The 20,276-nt window shown below is 45.1% G+C and overlaps 1 pseudogene; it reads right to left on the reverse strand.

The window, feature by feature from the left end:
• Positions 1–521: 521 nt before the first annotated feature.
• LOC103122142 (mitochondrial carrier protein SCaMC-3L-like) lies at positions 522–3,394 on the reverse strand (annotated as a pseudogene).
• Positions 3,395–20,276: the final 16,882 nt, after the last annotated feature.

The following is a 20,276-nucleotide window of genomic DNA, read 5'->3' on the forward strand; positions in this document are numbered from 1 at the left end:
CATGGTGACATGGAAGCTCAAAGGTGTTCCCCACTACCCAGTCAGAGTTCTTTCATTCTGTTTTTGTAAAATTAGGCTACAAGTTAGTAGGAATGTGGAATATGGATTGACACATTGAACACCAAAGTTCTGTGTTCTTCCTCCATTGTCCCAAAGACAAGCATCAAGTTTCACAAGTCTCAGAAAGTCTACTTGCTGTTGTTTTGTATCTGCAATTTCCAGTGTATCATTTCTCTAGACTCCACCTATGAATGAAACCATCCAGTAGTTGTCCTTCATTTCTGTGCTTATTGGGCTAAGCATAACCACCTCCAAGTTCTTCCAGGTCACTTCCCTACCTCTAGTACTTCAGTGACTCAAAGCCTCCTTCCCCTCAAGATCTTTCTGATGTATGTATTAAAAACATAAACACGAGGATGATAAGCAGTTTAACAGATTTATTTGTTGTGTCCCTGGAGGTGCCAAGGTAGGTGAGGCACAATCCTGGCCTGTGTCCCTGGCATGTGACCCAGCCTCCCTGCCTATATGCCCAGGGCTTTCTTTATAGCCTCATAGGTGACATAACTGAGGCCGCTGGCAGGCAGCACCTTCAGGAGACTGGGGCTGAGACCCCGGTAGAAACCCCTCCAACCCTGCTGTGCCAGGATGCTCCCTATGATGGCCCTCATGCTGGGGGCTGAGCCATGGATGCTGTCTGCAGAGTCACAAGCTCAGGACTCAGCCAGAGATGATTAGAGGGTGGGCAAGTTAGGGTGAGGGAATGGGGAGGGCAGGCTCAAGCTGCGTGGAAGCCATTAATAGGGAAAGGGATTAGAACCAGAGTTACTGCTCACTAGGTAGGGTACTGGACCTTCTAGGAGGCCAGGCTCCAATCCTGACACCCTATGAGGATGTCACAGCAGCAAGGGACGCTCCTGTTGGAGCCAGGTCTGAACTAGGAAAGGTCTGGTATTGTGTTGAGGAAGAGAGTCTTGGCACTAGATTTGGAGATGGAATTTTGGGAAAGGAGCTAGTTCTGAGAGGGTTCAACTGGTGCCTGACCAGAGGCCAGACTGACCTTGGGCCTGCATCCTAGTTCTTATGAGGGTAAAGGGATACCTAGCAATCTGCCCACAGGTGGTGGAGAGGGTGAAGGATACTAGGTTGATCAGGCCCCCAAGCTCTTCTGTATCTTTCCCTGTCTTCCTCCATACACGCTGGATCAGCTGCAAGAGAAGAGCAGAGAGGCAAGAAGTAGGTTGTCAGGGCCCAGCCACCTGCAGCCCTGGCCCCACCTGCAGGCACCCACTCCTACCTCGGACACCGCCAGCTCGGTGATGGCATAGGGGACTATGCCAATCATGTTGGGCAGGTAGCCACGGTAGAAGTCCCTGGGGTCCCCTCGTGCCTCCAGATCATACAGGCAAGTCCCCTAACCCTGTGTACTGGCCGGTCCATCCCAGGGTGAGCCGGGTCTTCAGCACCTGGACAGGGAGCAGAAGGGAGGGTCCTTGCATCCTCTCCCCAAGCTAATGAGGGAGGGGTGTGCAGTAGAGAAACGACTGAGTAGGGTGGGAGAGTCAGCATAAAGGGGATGAAACAGCAGTCAAGCCGGACATCCAAGCTGGAAAGACTCAAGTTCTTTCTCTCTCACCACCTAATTCAAAACTGAGATGTACTTGCAAAAAGAGGAAAACAGAAATGAATGAATGATAAAATGGAGGAAGGAATGGAGAGAAGGTAGAAGAGAGGCAGAGAGGGAAGGAAGGAAGGTAAGAAGGTAGGAAAGAAGGGAAGTAGGAAGGTCGGCAGGATGAGGAAAGAAAAGAGAATCAGCGTTTTCTGAGTCTCCAGAAGGAGGTCCCAGCTGGGTCCCAGGCACTGCATGGGCCTAAGTGCATCTCCATCTCTGTCTCTCTCCCCCTGTCTGTGGCTGACTAGAACAGGAGGAGAAGGGGAAGCAGAAGACATGGGCGGAAGACCTGTAGGTTTGACAAGCTCTACCTGCTGGTTTGATGACACTGTGATTGTGAGTCTAGGTTACTGTCTACTCAAATTTCTCTGCAGAGGTTTGTGGGAAACCCCCAAATGGACACCCCGAGAGTGGGCTGTCATATCAGTCATTGCTGGGATCAGTCCATACTCACTCTCAGTCTTTGGAGTCTGCATGGATATAAAAATATTTGTCAGATCATGATAGTGACACACACACACACACAGACACACACCTAGCTCTCAAGGACTATAATTGTCATGTCTGTTGCCAGGGTCCTAGCAGTTTACAGAGGAGGCAACTGTGTGAGGGAAGGAATGTGTGGCCAGGTCCCCAGTGCTCACCTCCAAGGGGTTGATGAGCGACTGTGAGGTGGCCACAGCCAGGGAGCTGGCCAGAAGGTGCTCCTCCATGGAGGGAGCCGTGGGCTCCACACAAAGGGAGTCCTTCACCTGGGGCAGGAAGGATACACACTGGAGAGAAACACTGGGCAGCCCCCACCTCTGTGCCAGCAGTGTCTCCAGGGGAGGCAGAGAGAGGCCTGCCTCCACCCCACCCCAGGGAAACTGTGGGTCCAGGAAAGGGTGTGAAATCTGGGCAGGGCAAGGAGGGAGTGTGGAGGGTTGGCTGGAGGAGCAGAGGGTCCCCACACCTTCTCAAATACTGAAAATTTTACTGCATATTCTGGGGCGATTTTGATGACATTCATCCCATTGCCCCTCCAGAGTGAGCGCAGCCCACCCTCCTGGACCAGGCTCCGCAGGCCGCCCTGGAGGTTCAGCAGGTGTTTCTTGGAGGAGTACACCTGGGGGAGGGGAAACAGGTCTGCATGAGAAGCCTTGGGCCCTGTACCAGGCCACTCCAGGGCCCAAAGCTAGCCACCACCTAGCCCCTTTCAACAATGGCTGTGTTGCATGTCCTCATGTTATACAGAGGGAGAAAGCATGATCCCATGCTGTTAGGCATGCACCTGGAATCTCAGGACTGCATCTGCTTGGCTCCCAGCTGAGCCCCCTCCCAGCTGCCCCTGGGCCCCTTTCTCCACTCTTCCCTCAACCCTGACTCCTCTCTGATCCCCTTGGCCACCCCCAACTCCCTCTGAGCCCCCTGATTTCTACCCTACCCCTGCCTCCCAGGCTGTGTCCCCAGCTCCTCCTTGCCCCACCTGCATGTAGACCTTGGCCCTGTCCAGCGGTGCTGTCCCCGTGTGAGACACAGCCCCGGCCATGGCTCCAGACAGGAGGAACTGCCAGAGTGGCCCCTAGTTCTGCGCTTCCAGGACCTCCACAGGGACCATCACCTGCTCCCCTGTGTCCAGCACCTGTGGGTAGACACCAGCCCCTGGCCATTCTCAGCCCCTCATCCCCTGCCCAGAGCCCCTGCTGGGAAACATGGGGTTCCAGCTCAGCCTGGCATGAGGAGAGAAGACTGGGAAAAGATGGGTCCAACTGCACACAATTCCGAACACCCACACTCTGTATCCCATCCCCGCCCCTGATAGCTTTCCTATTCTTTAGCCCCCTCTGGGAGTATGGTCTCAAGGTCATTGTTGGATGCAGAAGGTGGAAAGTCTTGCTTCTGTAATTACCTCCCCAGTTAACTAGGGTGTTGAGAGGTTGATCCATGAGACTGAGTATTTCCCATGACTGAGAGGCCAGAGCCGTGCTCTGCTCCATGTGGCTCTGGGCACCAACATAACAGGGCAGGCTGAATGGACTCTGCCCTAATGGTTCCCACTTACCTCAGGAGCAAGCTAGGCGTCTCCTGGCTTTGCACGATTGGCATCAGCCAATAGCAACACATGCCAGCTGCTTTGGGGCGGGGCAGGTTTAAGGAAATGAGAAGGGATTGGCGCATGAGAGTGACAGGCAGGTGATGTGGCCAGAAGGGAGTTGCAGCGGGTAAAATCTGTTATCAGACCCAACTGGCATTTCTGGAAAGAGAGCAAAGGCCCAGAGCAGGAGGAGAGCTGAGCTCCACTGATCCTCCGTTTATTCCCCATCATGGGATCAGCCTCATCTCCTCTAGGATGCCTGCATGCAGTTGTGCCGCCCAGCTCAGAGGCCTAAGTCCTACCCTTTAACTGCCATCCCTACACCCCAAATTGCTCTGTTCCCATGGATCTAGATGCCCTTTTTTCTCTTTCAGGATTCCCTGTCAATCTTCTGGGACCAAATCAAGGATCGAAGCACGTGAGTTCGGCTCCAAGGACTGAGGTTCCAACTCCATCCAAGACCTTCACTTCTCTCCTGGATCCAGAAACCATGCAGTTCCCTGAAAGGACAGTGGATGTGGGAGTGTGGGAAGGGAGGAGCTCCAACCCATCCTGGGGAACTCTCAGAAGCCAGAAATGACTTGATCAGTCATCATTTGATGTCTGTATATCATCATGCCCTTGGAGACAGGACAGAGACAGAGTGCAGTGTCATGGAGGCCATGAACCTGTTGACCCGGGTGTTCCTTCCCCACTGTAATCACTGTCTTGTGACCAGGTGACCAGTGGACAAGCTACCATTGTGGCCTGTTGACTCTGTACCCTGGGTGAAGGGATCCAGTCCAGGCCATGTCTCTCCCACCTCCCAGCCTCCCTGCCTCCAACCAGGACTTCTTCATGTACTCCTAGGTGATGATGCTGAGTCTTCACATGGACAGCACCTTCAGGAGGTTGGGGGTGAAACCTCGGACAGACCCCTCCAGCTCTCTTATCCCGGGATTCTTCTGAAGACACCTCTCACATCTGGGATCAAGCTGTCAATGATGTCTGCTCAACAGGCAGCTCTGGACTCAACCCAAGAAGGACTCAGACTCTTGGAGGAGATGGCATGTTTAGGGGTGGTGGAGAGGGTGTGGATAGGCCTGGGGGCGGGCTCATGAAATAGTACTTGGAAACCTTTAAGAAGACAGTGTTCTTTGGGGGCCAGAGCTATAGCTGAACAGTCAGTGTACCTTCTTTGCATGGGAGAGGTGACAATAGGTGGTGCACCATATTTGTCAGGGCATGGCAGCAGGAAAATGATTTCTAAGGACACTGTGTGATAGAGAAGACTGGATATGAGTTTAAGGGGTGGGGCTTGGTAAGAGAACATAGCAAACTTTATGGCATATTCCAGAGCTACTTTAACTACATTCATTCTATTGCCCCTCCAGTGCAAGCACAGCCCATCCTCTTGGACCAGGCTCTGCAGGCCACCTTGGAGCTTCAGACGTGTTTCTTGAAGGAGTACTCCTGGGGTGGAGGTATCCATAGGCAGCATGAGGGTCAGCAGTTTCTAGGGACAGTCAGGGGGGCTATAATGGCCATTCCTCTTTTAAACAAGAGGCAGAAGGAAAGATACCACAGCCCAGTGCCTTTCTCACTGTTAGAGCCTGGTCGGTGCCCTGTCTTAGTGTGCAGGCCCACTGTCCAAGTGAGCTACTTTGCGCAGCCAGTCCTGACTCATGTGACTTCTACAGTTGTGTCTGTTTGTTTGTTTTCTATTACAAAATTATATGTGGCAGGGCATGGAACCTGGAACAATATTTCTTAGGGCACAATGTGGGTGAGTATCCATGGATATGTGTTTAGGGGTGTCTAGGGGGCTGTGCTTGTAGATGTCTTCATGGAAAGTGAAGATTGTGCTGATGAACCCATGGGGGGACCACCAGGGGTCGGCTGGCCTTAGTTCTTATGAGGGTAAGAGGGTAACTGGCCATGAAGCAGGGGTGGCCTGTTGGGTCACAGGCGTGAGGTTGACTAGCCCAGGGGGGTCCTCATGTCCAAGCCTGATTTCACCCAGATGTTATGAGCAGCTGTGGGAGAAGGTGGCTGAGCCAGGAAGGTGGTCTTAGGGGCCCAGCATCCTGCAGCCTAGGTCCACAGCTTCAGGACCCGAGTCTCCTACATGGCCAGTTCTGTGAGGGCACAGGGCATAATGCCCAACACAATGGGCAGTCGCCTGAAGTCGAAGGCCCAGGCCGACCCACTCTTCCAGATCTTCCAGGGACAGTTTCCCAGCTCTGAGTACTGCCCAGTGAGGATCAGTATCAGCTAAGTCTTCAGCACCTGGTCAAGGACTGGGAGGAGGCAGCTCAGGGGATCCTCTTGCCCAGCTGTAGGAGGGCAGGGGAGGCACAGAGGTGGAAGCCAGGACTTGCAGGTGTGAGGTCCTGAGTGCCCTCCCCAGCACTGCATGAACTAGAGTGTTTGCTTTTCTCTCCTTGGCTCTCAGTGGCTGTCAGGAGAGGCAGGAGAAGGGGGATCAGAGCACAGCAGAGCAGGGCTTTTAGGGTGTGACAAAGCCTAGCTCTCTACATAAGTGACAGTGTCATTGTGACACAGCTTACTGTCTACAGTATTTGAGGAAACCCACTCAGTGTGCTGAAAACTAAAGAGTGAGCTCTCATGTCAGTGATGGGCTTCAGTTTCTAGTGACTGTGTCCCTCTCCAGGGATCATTATGGATATGTGGACTTGTGTCAGTTCATGGTGATCACAAACACACACACACACACACACACACACACACACCCTCTTCAGAAGGCTCACATATGTGACAATGTATTTCTATGTTCTTAGTAGAGGAAATACTTTGTATATGGAGAAAAAATTTTGGAAACTTTCTTATGTTCAAGTTTTTTTCTAAAACAAGAACGACTTTGTGAAATAAAGTCCTTTCAAAAGATTATGTTTATTGTTTATTATGTTGTAACAATGGTTTATAACATGAGGAAATTACAGCGACATAGTTCAAACTCTGTAATCACCTCCCTGAGTCAGTACCTACCCCTCAGTAAAACCTAGCTGGATTTTGTAAAGTTTTAACTTTTGTCTATGTTTTTTGTTTGTCTTTTTTTTTTTTATATACAATATTTGTGTTTCAATTCTTTATGCTGCATCTGGGACCTAAGCCATCCTTTTACTATCTTCAGAGAAATGTAGGTCATTTGTAACATTTCAATTATAACAATAAGAGTCCTTGAAAATACATAGACACAGACACACAGACACACACACACAAACAGTGACCGTGGATTCAGGAGCAGTGGAATCATCTGGAAGCAAAAATAAAAAAAGGGGGTGGGTGTGCTTGCAGTAGCAGCCCTGGTTAAGTGCACATAGTACAAGCATCACAGGCTCAAGGGTCCCGATTCTAGCATGGGGCTCTCCACCTGCATAGGTGTCGCTTCACAAGTGATGAAGCAGGTCTGCAGGCTTTCTCTCCCCCTCTCTTTCCCTCCTCTCTTCATTTCTCTCTGTCCTATCAACAACAGCAGCAGCACAACAATCACAGCAACAACAATAATGGGAAAACCATGAAAGATGGCTGCCGGGAGCAGTGGATTCCTAGTGCAGGCACCTAGCCCCAGCGATAACCCTGGAGGCAACAGAAAATAAAATAAAAATTATAGATATACACACACACATATATATATTTAAGTTAGACACAATGCTCATGGTAATCACAAAATAAAATATCACACAGATACAAACAGAAAACACATATAGAGTAGGCAAAACCATCAGGGAAAAGTGTAACAAACAGAAGAAAACAAAAAAAAAAATCACCAAGAATATAAAACAACCTCAAATCAGAATGGCTATAAGCAAACTATATTTGTCAATAATCACCCTAAACATGAATGAATTTTCTTCATCAGCTTTGCGCCCCGTGAGCTTAACCCAATGTGCTACGGCCTGACTTCCTATCTTTGGCTTTCAACTCAGCTATGGTAGCCCTGCTGTTTGGCTCTGCTGTTTTTGTTTGAGCTCTGATATTGTGTTCTGTTGCTCAGCTGCTCTGCTGATAGCTCAGCTTAAGCAATTGATAATTCAGCTACCTTGGCATTTTTTTCTTCACTGTCATCTTGCATTAGGTTCTTATTATTGGGGGGGGGGGTGTCTCCTCTGTTCTGAAAAGTCCTTTTTTTCTTTTATACCAGAGCACTGGTTAGTTCTGGCTTATGGTGGTGCAGGGGATTGAATCTGGGACCTTTGTTGCCTCAGGCATGGGAGTTTATTTGCATAACCATTATACTATCTATCCCCACCCTGTTCCTCTGTATCCTTTGTAAGTTTCTTCTCTTGCTTTGTTTCAGACTCATGACAAGTATTTTGAATTTTCTGAAGCTTCCTCAGAAATTTTACCTGTCTTTTAATTTACTTAATTTTTTTCAGCACTTTTGTCCTGATTAGCGGTGTGTGTGTGTGTGTGTGTGTGTGTGTGTGTGTGTGTGTGTGTGTTCTTCTCTATCTCTCCATTCTGGTTACTGAAATTCTCACTTGATGATACCTCCTTTTGGGGCTGATAGCTGCAAGGATTAGAAACATAGGAGGCCGGAGTTGGGCAGTAGCCATTCGGTAGCACAGCAGGTTAAGCACACGTGGCACAAAGCACAAGGACCTGTGGAAGGATCCTGTTCGAGCCCCCCAGCTCCACAATTGTAGGGGAGTCGCTTCACAAGCGGTGAAGCAGGTCTGCAGGTGTCTGTCTTTCGCTCCCCCTCTGTCTCCCCCCTTCTCTCCATTTCTCTCTGTTCTACCCAACAGTGACAACATCAATAACAACAACAATAAATACAACAATAAAAAACAAGGGCATCAAAAAGGGAAAATAAATAAATATTAAAAAACAATCTTTATTAAAAAAAGAAACAAATGGCTAAGCTCAAAAAAGATACTGAAAGAAGAAAGATAACAGTCAGGAGAGAGAAAGATAAAAATGAGGAAGTGGAGATCTGGAGAGAAATGAATAAAAGGGGGAGCAGAAGGAGAAAGTATAGGAGAACAGAAAATATAAACTAAAAAAAAATTTAAATAAAAAATTTTTTAAAAGAGAAAAGACACAATTCATACAAGAAGAACTTATATGCCATATATTTCTGTAATATATTTTAAAGGTTTTAAAAATTAAGTGACCAAGAGTTGCAGAAAAAATATATATAATAAAAAACAAAATTATAGACATAGAATAATAATAAAGACCAAGATACTGTGGACTTAGCTGAACTCGTATAAAAATAACTTTTGTGTGGTGCCCACACAGAAATGGTCGATTTCCTGGGAATTTCTGACAGAGGGTCATGACTCCATGCATGGATTCCCCCTGAAGGTCTGCCCACAGGCATGAGCCTATAAAAGTATTTTATTGGTAACCAGACCAATGTTCAGCTATGGCAGGAGGAGCTGGGGGTTGAACCTGGGGCGTCTGTATCTCCAGTATGAAAGTCTTCTTGCAGAACCATCATGATGTCTCCTCAGGCCCATTAAAGAACTATTAATTTTACAGGAGATGTATAATTTGCATATGACAGAGAGGCCAGAGACCTGATCCACTCCACAGACTTCTGTGGCACCAATGGCAGAGACAGGTCCCATGGACACTGATTCCCACAATCTGGAGGAAGCTCACAAGAGTTTCCTGTCTTTGCAGATTTGCAAAGAGCCAATGACAGCGCAGCTGCTCTGGGGCGGGGCACGTCTAAGGCAGCTAGAACGGATTGGCAAGTCAGAGTAACAGGCAGGCAGTGTGGCCAGTGGCAAGTGAGAGCAGGTAAAGTCTGTTATCAGCCCCAACTGGCATTTCTGGAGGGAGAGGAAAGTCCTAGAGCAGGAGGAGAGCTGAGATCCACTGAACCTCCTTTTCTCTCCCCATCATGGAATCAACCCTCATCTCCTCTAGGTCCCTGCAGGCAGGTCTGCTGCCCAGCTCAGCGACCTAATAACCCATGTTCCCTAAATGCCATCCCTGGACGCTTTTTATTCTCCACACAGGGATAGAGACCCCTCTTTTGTCTTTCAGGATTCCAGGACCAACTTTTTGGCTCAACTCAAGGATCTAGGCTTGTGGGTCCATTCCAAGGACTGGGGTGCCAGCTCCATCCAAGATCTCCACTTCTCTCCTGGATCCAGAAACCATGGAGTTCCCATGAAGGACAGGGGATGTGAGAGTGCGGGAAAGGAGGAGCTTCAACCCCTTGCTGGGAAACCCCCAGACCCCAACAAATGACTTGATCGATCACCATTTTATGTCTACACATCGCCATTCCTTCGAGTCAGGACAGAGACACAGAGCAGTCTCATGGAGGCCCGGAACCTGCTGACCTAGGGGTTCCCCCCCAGCTCCAATCACTGTCTTCTGACAAGGTGACCAGTGGACATGCTATCTTTGTGGCCTGTTGACTCTGGACTCCAGGTGATGTGGGACGGCCAGGACGTTGTCTCTCCCCAACCTCCCTGACTTCCCTAAAGCCTCCTGGGAGATGTTGCTGGGTGCTCACAAAGAGAGCCCCTTCAGGAGGCTGGGAGTGAAGCCTTAAGACAGACCCTTGCAGCGCTGCTGCTCCAGGAACTTTCTGAGGACGCCCCTCATACTGGAGTTCAGCCCTTAAGGCCTTCTTCCTGGCTCAGCTACCTTCTCCCACAGCTGCTCATAACATCTGGGTGAAATCAGGCTTGGACATGAGGACCCACTTGGGCTAGTCAACCTCACACCTGTGACCCAACAGGCCACCCTTGCTATATACCAATTACTCTAGGATGCAAGGCCAGCTAATACCTGTCAGTCACCCCATGGGTTCCCCAGCACAATCTTCACTTTCCATAAGGACATCTCCAAACACAGCCCCCCTCCACACACCCCATAAATACATATCCAAACTCTTCACAATCAGAGAGAGCCGCAAGAAGAGCTTCCCCGGATGAAATGCCATGCCACTGTTGCCTGGCTGCATGCTTGTCCATATGGCAGAGAAAGTACACTGAGTGTTCAGCTGTAGCTCTGGCCACCAAACACCACTGTCTTCTTAAAGGCTTCTAAGATCCATTTACTTGAAGGCTGCCCACAGCCCAACCCACACCCTCTCTATCACCCCAACATTCCAACCCCCCTACCCCCAGGCTGTGTCCTCTCATGCTGAATCCAGAACTGCCTGTTGTGCAGACACCATTGCTTTTCTCTCCTTGCCTCTCAGTAGTTGTCAGGAGAGGCAGAACAATAGGGGATCACAAAACAGGAGAGGAGGACTTCTAGGACTTCTATGTGACAAAGCCTAGCTGTGTACATAAGTGACAGTGTCATTGTGACACAGCTTACTGTCTACAGCATTTGAGGAAACCCACCCAGTGTGCAGAAACCCAAAGAGTGAGCTCTCATGTCCTTGATGGGCTTCAGTTTCTAGTGACTGTGTCATTTCAGGGATCATGATGGACACATGGTTTTTGTCAGTTCAAGATGATAACACACACACAACTCAGAAGGGTCACACTTGTGACAATGCAAATAGATGTTCATAAAAAAGGAAACACTTGTATATGGAGAGAAATATTTGGATGTTTCCTCTGTTCAGGTTTTCTGTATCACTCGAGCCACTGCATGATATAAAGTCTCTTTCAAAAATTCACTGTTAAAACTTACTTTATTAGTGGTGTCAGGCAGTGACACACTGGGTTAAGTGTGCACATTACAGTGCCCATCTGCAGGGGGAAAGCTTCAGATGGTTAGTGAAGAATGACTGGAGGTGTGTCTGTGTCTCTTTCCCTCTCTGTCTCCCCTCTCTCCTCAGTTTCTATGTATAGCCCATAATGAATGAATAAATAATAAATTGTAAAAGATAATTTTATAGTAATGGTTTGAACATCATTTAATCACCAGGATACTGCTCTGCACTGCACTCCACAATTCTGTGCCACCACACAGGATAAGCAGCAGAATTTTTCACAACTTTGAGGACAGTGACTGTGATTATTGGTTTTCTTTTTCTCAAGTGCACAGGTTTAGATTCCTTATGTTGCACATAGGAACTAAATCTTCCTTTAGTTTTCATGTTGTAACATAATTTGTACCTGCAAGACTGCCTTAAAATACACACACATACACACACACAAACACACACACACACACACACACACACACACACACACACACACACACACAGAAAATGAGAGAACTACTTCACTCTTATACAACTCCCACATTTATTTTTTAAACTGTAGAGCCAAGGGTTAGAAGGCAACTCTTTGGTTATTAATTAAACAACATTTAAGTCTTGAGATTATAGGACTTCAGGCTCAAACCCAGGAGTTCCAAAAAGCCAGAGCTGTAATGTGCGTCAGTAAAAAGGAAAAAGAAACAGAAAACTCATCTGTCTGGATTTAAGGCCTCTTGATATAGGCCATCACTGAACTATCTCAGGAAACCTATGTCATTAGGAGGAGGAAAGTAGGGGAAGGAACAGAGAACCCACAGCACTGCTCCACTATCCATGAAGCTCCCCTGGTGCCTTCCATGCTGGTCCCTCTTAGTCTACAGCTTCCCACAAGACAAACAAATGCTCCAGTTCGTGAGCTGCTCCCCACCTCCCAAGCTCATTCTTAGAAGAGCAACAGAAGAACCGATTTAGAAGCAGGGGAGGTTGTGGCCTGGGGGTCATCTTGAATTTCTACTGGGCAGGTGATAGGGCAATATTATGGTGAAGAATCACAGAGATTCAGTTAGCTTCAGGAGAAGGAGCATGACTGAAGAAGCAATGCAGGCATAGAAGGAGAAGCTTTCACAGGCACCTGTAGGCCCTGCAAGGGAGACACACACCATTCCAGGCCACCAAGTTCTACAGGGTGTCGAGGCATGGCCCTGAGACACTGTGAAAAGGCGAGGAGTGTCCATGTGCTGGCCATTCAGGAACACGAAATTGAAAATCTTCCTTGTTTTTCTTTTTTTTTTTCTTTTTTGCATAGAAATAAGGAAGGAGGACTTCTGGAGGGGGAGCTACAAGCAGTAGCAGATCGCTTTCTCTCCTCTCCTCTCCTCTCCTCTCCTGGATCAACTAGGAATACCAAAGGAGACCACCCAGGACTGAAACAAGACAGGACTAGAATGACCACAGGAACCCACTAAATCACTGCTGAGTACAAACACTTGTGGCTGGTGACAGAGTGGAGAGAGGAGCCTAAGGAGACATTAAGTGACTGCTAACAGACCAGCAGTTTTTCAGTTGAGACACCACGTCCAGTCTGCTCCACCAACAAGGGGACAGCTTAGGGGAGGAGAGGACTCCCCAGAGACTCATCAAGTGCAACTCTGAGTCTCCATTGCTACTGCCCTCAGATCTGGAGCAGCAACAGGGAGGGAGAACAGGGGACAGAGATCTAACGAGGAAACTCAGGAGAAGACCTATACCTTGGTACCATAGCTGAGAGTCTGTGAAAGTCTCTTTGCATAACCACTGGATTATCTCTGCCACACCCTGCTTTATCTCTTGGTCAGGAGTCACTGATTAAGCTGAAGCCTATTGATAGTTTAAAAGCCCTCAGGCTCCCATAGCCTACAGGGAAGGAAAAATAAAGAAGAGGCTTTTAAACCACTGAGCTCCAACTCAGGGATTTAAATACTATTGAAACAACTGTTAACTTCCACCACTGTGAACCCTTTAATTAACTGACTTAGACACAAGTCAATCCAGGCAATAGTGATCAGTAATTTGAAAAGTACTGATAAAGGGAATGCATAACATAATATATAAAATGGTTAAAACAACAAGAAGAAATATTGGAGAATTGAACCAGGACAAGAGTCCAGCTAAAATTCCTCCAGAGGGTGAAGCACAAAATAACGAGTTCATCATCCAAACATTAGCTAAGGAAATAATAACAGGAGTGAGTAAAGAATTTGAAAAAACTGTAATCAGAAATACAGGAACAACAAATGAGACTATGGAAGAAAATACTAATTATCTCATGGCAATGAGAGAGCTTAAAGCTGAAATCGCTGAGCTAAGAACGCAACTAGCTGAACAAGCTAAAACAGTATCAGAACAGGGCAACAAAATAGATGAACTCTAGAAAAGAGTAGAGGACAGAGAGAATAGAATCAATGAGGCTGGAGACAGAATTAGCAAGACTGAGGATGAATTAGAGACAACTAAAAAAGAAGTAAGAGGTCTCAAAAAGAGATTAATAGATGCTGAAAACAACAACAGGGTCCTATGGGATGACTTCAAAAGAAACAATATACGCATTATTGGCATACAAGCGGAAGAAAGAGAAGGAGAAGAAGAAAGCATTTTCCAGGCCATAATAGCTGAAAAATTCTCTAGTCTAGACTACATCCAAGACATAAAAATTCAAGAAGCCCAGAGGGTCCCAAACAGAATTAACCCAGACCTAAAGACACCAAGACATATCATACTTAGAATGGAAAGGAATAAGGATAAAGAAAGGATCCTGAAGGCTGCAAGAGAAAAACAAAGAGTCACCTACAAAGGAAAACCCATAAGATTAGCAGCAGACTTCTCCATGCAAACACTACAGGCCAGAAGAGAATGGCAAGATATCTATCGAGTGCTCAATGAGAAAGGCTTTCAACCAAGAATGCTATATCCTGCTAGACTGTTATTCAGACTAGATGGAGGCATCAAAACCTTCTCAGACAAGCAACAGTTGAAGGAATCAACTATCACCAAGCCTGCCCTGAAAGAAGCTCTGAAAGGCCTCCTATAAACAATCAGACCACCACAAATAGGACATGTATCAAAACACTCTAAAACTCTACAGAAGTGGCGTTAAAATATCTTCAGTCTTTGATATCAATAAATGTCAATGGCCTGAATTCACGTACTAAAAGACACAGAGTAGGAATATGAATCAGATAACACAACCCAACAATATGCTGTCTACAGGAAACCCACCTAACTCAACAAGACAAACATAGACTTAAAGTGAAAGGATGGAAAACTATCATACAAGACTAATGGCCCACAAAAAAGGGCAGGAACAGCTATTCTCATATCTGACACGATAGACTTTAAAATAGATAAGATTAAAAAAGATAGGAATTTACACTACTGAATGCTCAGAGGATCAGTCAATCAAGAGGACTTAACAATTATTAACCTCTATGCACCCAATATGAAGCCATCTAAATATATCAAACTTCTACTGAAAGAGCTACAGCAATATATTACCAGCAGCACAGTCATAGTAGGGGACTTCAACACCCCACTCTCTCAACTTGACAGATCATCGAGGCAAAAAATCAATAAAGACATAAGGGAGCTAAATGAAGAGATAGATAAACTAGAACTATTGGACATTTTCAGAGTCATTCATCCCAAGAAACTGGAATACACATTTTACTCAAATCCACATGGGTCATTCTCAAGGATAGACCATATATTAGGCCACAAAGACAGCGTCAGCCAGTTCAAGAGCATTGAAATCATCCCAAGCATCTTCTCAGACCACAGTGGAATTAAACTAACACTTCACAATCAACAAAAGATTAGTAACAGTCCCAAAATGTGGAAGCTCAACAGTACACTTCTTACCAACTTCTGGGTCAAGAGGAAATCAAGGAAGAAATAAAAATGTTTTGAGAGACCAATGAAAATGAAGACACAAGCTATCAAAATATTTGGGACACAGCTAAAGCAGTACTAAGACGGAAGTACATAGCTATACGAGCACACATTAGGAAACAAGAAAAAGCACAAATAAACAGCCTGATTGCACATCTTAAAGACCTAGAAGAAGAAGAACAAAGGAACCCAAAATCAACCAGAAGGACAGAAATCACTAAAGTTAGGGCAGAAATAAATAACATTGAGAATAAGAAAACCATACAAAAGATCAACGAAAGTAAATGTTGGTTCTTTGAAAGAGTAAACAGAATAGACAAACCTTTAGCCAGACTCACAAAACAAAAAAGGGAGAAGACCCAAATAAATCGGATAGTAAATAAAGGAGGAGATATCACAACAGACACCACAGAAATTCAACATATCATGCGAGGCTTCTATGAACAACTATATGCCACCGAGCTAGTGAACCTGGAAGAAATGGACAATTTCCTAGATATCTGCCAACTTCCAAAACTAAGTAAAGAGGAAGTGGATAACATGAATAGGCCCATCACAGCTAGTGAAATTGAATCAGTTCTCAAAAATCTCCCCAAAAATAAAAGTCCTGGACCAGATGGTTTTACAAATGAATTCTACAAAACCTTCAAAGAAGAACTAATTCCTCTACTTGTAAAAGTCTTCCAGAAGATTGAAGACACTGGAATACTCCCTGCCAGCCTCTATGAAGCCAACATCCCTCTGATACCAAAAGCAGACAGTGACACAACCAACAAAGAAACCTACAGACCAATATCTCTGATGAACATAGATGTGAAAATATTGAACAAAATTCTAGCCAACCGGATAAAGCAGTATCTCAAAAAGATTGTTCATCATGACCGAGTGAGGTTTCTCCCAGGCATACAAGGTTGGTTTAATATATGTAAATAAATCAATGTGATCCACCACATCAACAAAAGCAAGACCAAAAGCCACATGGTCATATCAATAGATGCAGAGAAAGCCTTTGACAAAATACAACATCCCTTTATGATCAAAACACTACAAAAATGGGAATAGATGGAAAATTCCTAAAGATAGTGGAGTCTATATATAGAAAACCTACAGCCAACATCATACTCAATGGTGAAAAACTGGAAGCATTTCCACTCAGATCAGGTACTAGACAGGGATGCCCACTATCACCATTACTATTCAACATAGTGTTGGAAGTTCTTTCCATAGCAATCAGACAGGAGCAAGGAATTAAAGAGATACAGATTGGAAGAGAAGAAGTCAAACTCTCCTTATTTGCAGATGACATGATAGTATACAAGGAAAAACCTAAGGACTCCAGCAAGAAGCTTTTGGAAATCATCAGGCAATACAGTAAGGTGTCAGGCTATAAAATTAACATTCAAAAGTCAGTGGCATTCCTCTATGCAAACACTAAGTAGAGAAATTGAGATCCAGAAATCAATTCCTTTTACTATAGCAACAAAAACAATAAAATATCTAGGAGTAAATCTAACCAAAGAAGTGAAAGACTTGTATACTGAAAATTATGAGTCACTACTCAAAGAAATTGAAAAAGACATAAAGAAGTGGAAAGATATTCCATGTTCATGGGTTAGAAGAATTAACATCATCAAAATGAATATATTACCCAGAGCCATCTACAAATTTAATGATATCCCCATCAAGATCCCAACCACAGTTTTCAGGAGAATAGAACAAATACTATAAATGTTTCTCTGGAACCAGAGAAGACCTAGAATTGCCAAAACAATCTTGAAAGAAAGAACAGAACCAGAGGCATCACACTCCCAGATCTCAAACTGTATTATAGGGCCATTGTCATCAAAACTGCTTGGTACTGGAACGTGAACAGACACACTGACCAGTGGAATAGAATTGAGAGCCCAGAAATGAGGCCCCACACCTATGGACATGTAATCTTTGACAAAGGTGCCCAGACTATTAAATGGGGAAAGCAGAGTCTCTTTAACAAATGGTGTTGGAAACAATGGGTAGAAACATGCAGAAGAATGAAACTGAATCACTGTATTTCACCAAATACAAAAGTAAATTCCAAGTGGATCAAGGACTTGGATGTTAGACCACAAACTATCAGATACTTAGAGGAAAATATTGGCAGAACTCTTTTCCGCATAAATTTTAAAGACATTTTCAATGAAACGAATCCAATTACAAAGAAGACTAAGGCAAGTATAAACCTATGGGACTACATCAAATTAAAAAGCTTCTTCACAGCAAAAGAAACCACTACCCAAACCAGGAGACCCCTCACAGAATGGGAGAAGATCTTTACATGCCATACATCACATAAGAGTTTAATAAGCAACATATATAAAGATCTTGCCAGACTCAACAACAAGAAAACAAATAATCCCATCCAAAAATGGGGGGAGGACTTGGACAGAATATTCACCACAGAAGAGATCCAAAAGGCTGAGAAACACATGAAAAAATGCTCCAAGTCTCTGATTGTCAGAGAAATGCAAATCAAGACAACAATGAGATATCACTTCACTCCTGTGAGAATGTCACACATCAGAAAAGGTAACAGCAGCAAATGCTGGAGAGGGTGTGGGGTCAAAGTAATCTTCCTACACTGCTGGTGGGAATGTCAGTTGGTCCAACCTCTGTGGAGAACAGTCTGGAGAACTCTCGGAAGGCTAGAAATGGACCTACCCTATGACCCTGCAATTCCTCTCCTGGGGATATATCCTAAGGAACCCAACACATCCATCCAAAAAGATCTGTGTACACATATGTTCTTGGCAGCACAATTTGTAATAGCCAAAACCTGGAAGCAACCCAGGTGTCCAACAACAGATGACTGGCTGATCATGTTGTGGTATATATACACAATGGAATACTACTCAGCTGTAAAAAATGGTGACTTCACCGTTTTCAGCCAATATTGGATGGACCTTGAAAAATTCATGTTACATGAAATAAGTCAGAAACAGAAGGATGAATATGGGATGATCTCACTCTCAGGCAGTAGTTGAAAAACAAGATCAGAAACAAAAACATAAGTAGAACCTTAAATGTAATTGGCATATCGCACCAAAGTAAAAGACTCTGGGGTGGGTGGGTGGGGAGAATACAGGTCCATGAAGGATGATAAATGACATAGTTAGGGTTGTATTGTTAAATGGGAAACTGAGGAATGTTATGCATGAACAAACTATTGTATTTATTGTTGAATGTAAAACATTAATTCCCCATTCCCCAATAAAGAAATAAATTTAAAAAAAAGAAAGAAGGAAGGAGAAGATAGACACACCTGAAGCGCTGCTTCACTGCTTGTGAGGCTTTTCCCCTACAGACTGGCATTAAGCCTTCAATCACAGTCCTGTGCATGGTGACATGGAGCGCAAAGGTGTTCCCCACTACCCAGTCAGAGTTCTTTCATTCTGTTTGTACCAGAGCACTGCTCAGCTCTGCTGATGATGGTGTGTGGGATGGAATCTGAGAGGACCATGTGCTTATGTATTCGTTTTTTTTAAATTAGGCTACAAGGTAGTAGGAACGTTTAATATGGATTGACACATCGAACACCAAAGTTCTGTGTTCTTCCTCCATTGTCCCAAAGACAAACATCAAGTTTCACATGTCTCAGAAAGTTAACTTGTTGTTGTTTTGTTTCTGCAAGTTCCAGTGTATTATTTCTCTAGACTCCACCTATGAATGAAACCATCCAGTAGTTGTCCTTCATTTCTGTGCTTATTGGGCTAAGCATAACCACCTCCAAGTTCTTCCTTTTACTTGAAAATACACAATATTGTCATACTGATTTCTAAGCTGTATTCACTGGAATGTATGACCCATAGACTCATTATCCTGGCACCTCTGATGGGCACACAAGCTCATTCCACACTCTGGTCACTGTGAATAAGCTGCTACAAATATGGCGGCACAATGTCTCTTTGGAAAAATGCTTGTGTGTACTTTTTTGGTAAATGACCAATGGTGGTATTTCTGAGTCCTACGGTAACCTCATGATTATTGGGTGGAGGAGACTCTATACCATCTTCCAAAGGAACTGCACAGTTTGCATTCCCACCAGCAGTGTAACAGAGTCCCTTTTCTCCACAACACCACCAATACCTGTCACATCATGTTTTGTTGATAAATTCATACATATATTTTTAAATGTGTATAGGAGAAAGCACCACTATGTTATTGAGAGAGCATTGAAATCAGGGCCTAATATTTCCAGACCTGGCCTACAGACATTGAACCACCTCCAGGTCACTTCCCTACCTCTAGTACTTCAGTGACTCAAAGCCTCCTTCCCCTCAAGTTCTTTCTGATGTATGTATTAAAAAAATAAACACGAGGATGGAAAGCAGTTTAATAGATTTAATTTTTGTGTCCCTGGAGGTGCTGAGGTGGGAGAGTCACAGTTGTGGCCTGTGTCCCTGGCATGTGACTCAGCCTCCCTGCCTAGATGCCCAGGGCTTTCTTCATAGCCTCACAGGTGACATAACTGAGGCCACCGGCAGGAAGAAGCAGAAGGTAGGCATTCTGGATTCTGTAACTGCTTCTATGATGCACATGGGTGTTGACAGTTTGATCCATATCCCCAGCCCTGTCTCTCTTTCCCCACTAGACCAGAGTTCTGGAGATGAGGAGGGTCCAGGACACATGGGTGAGGTCATCTTCCCAGAGATATTGGGAGGGAGTCATGGTAGCAACCAGAGCCAAATAAAAAAGCGCTCTCTGTCACTGATGTGATTTCATAAAGAATGCAAAGAACATTGTCCACAAATGTGACCAAGAACTGGAGAAAACGCTTACTCACTAGGAAACAAAGAAAAAGCAATTGTTTGACTCTTATAATGTCACTGAAAATTAATGCTGAGTTTACCCATGATGAACTGTCTCTACTTCTTTAATATATTAGAAAGTGATTACTTATAACCTATTGTAGGTGAATGTATTGACTATGATTTATAATA

This window comes from Erinaceus europaeus, chromosome 9 (genome assembly GCF_950295315.1).
Source record: "Erinaceus europaeus chromosome 9, mEriEur2.1, whole genome shotgun sequence".
In the NCBI taxonomy this organism is placed as follows: domain Eukaryota; kingdom Metazoa; phylum Chordata; class Mammalia; order Eulipotyphla; family Erinaceidae; genus Erinaceus; species Erinaceus europaeus.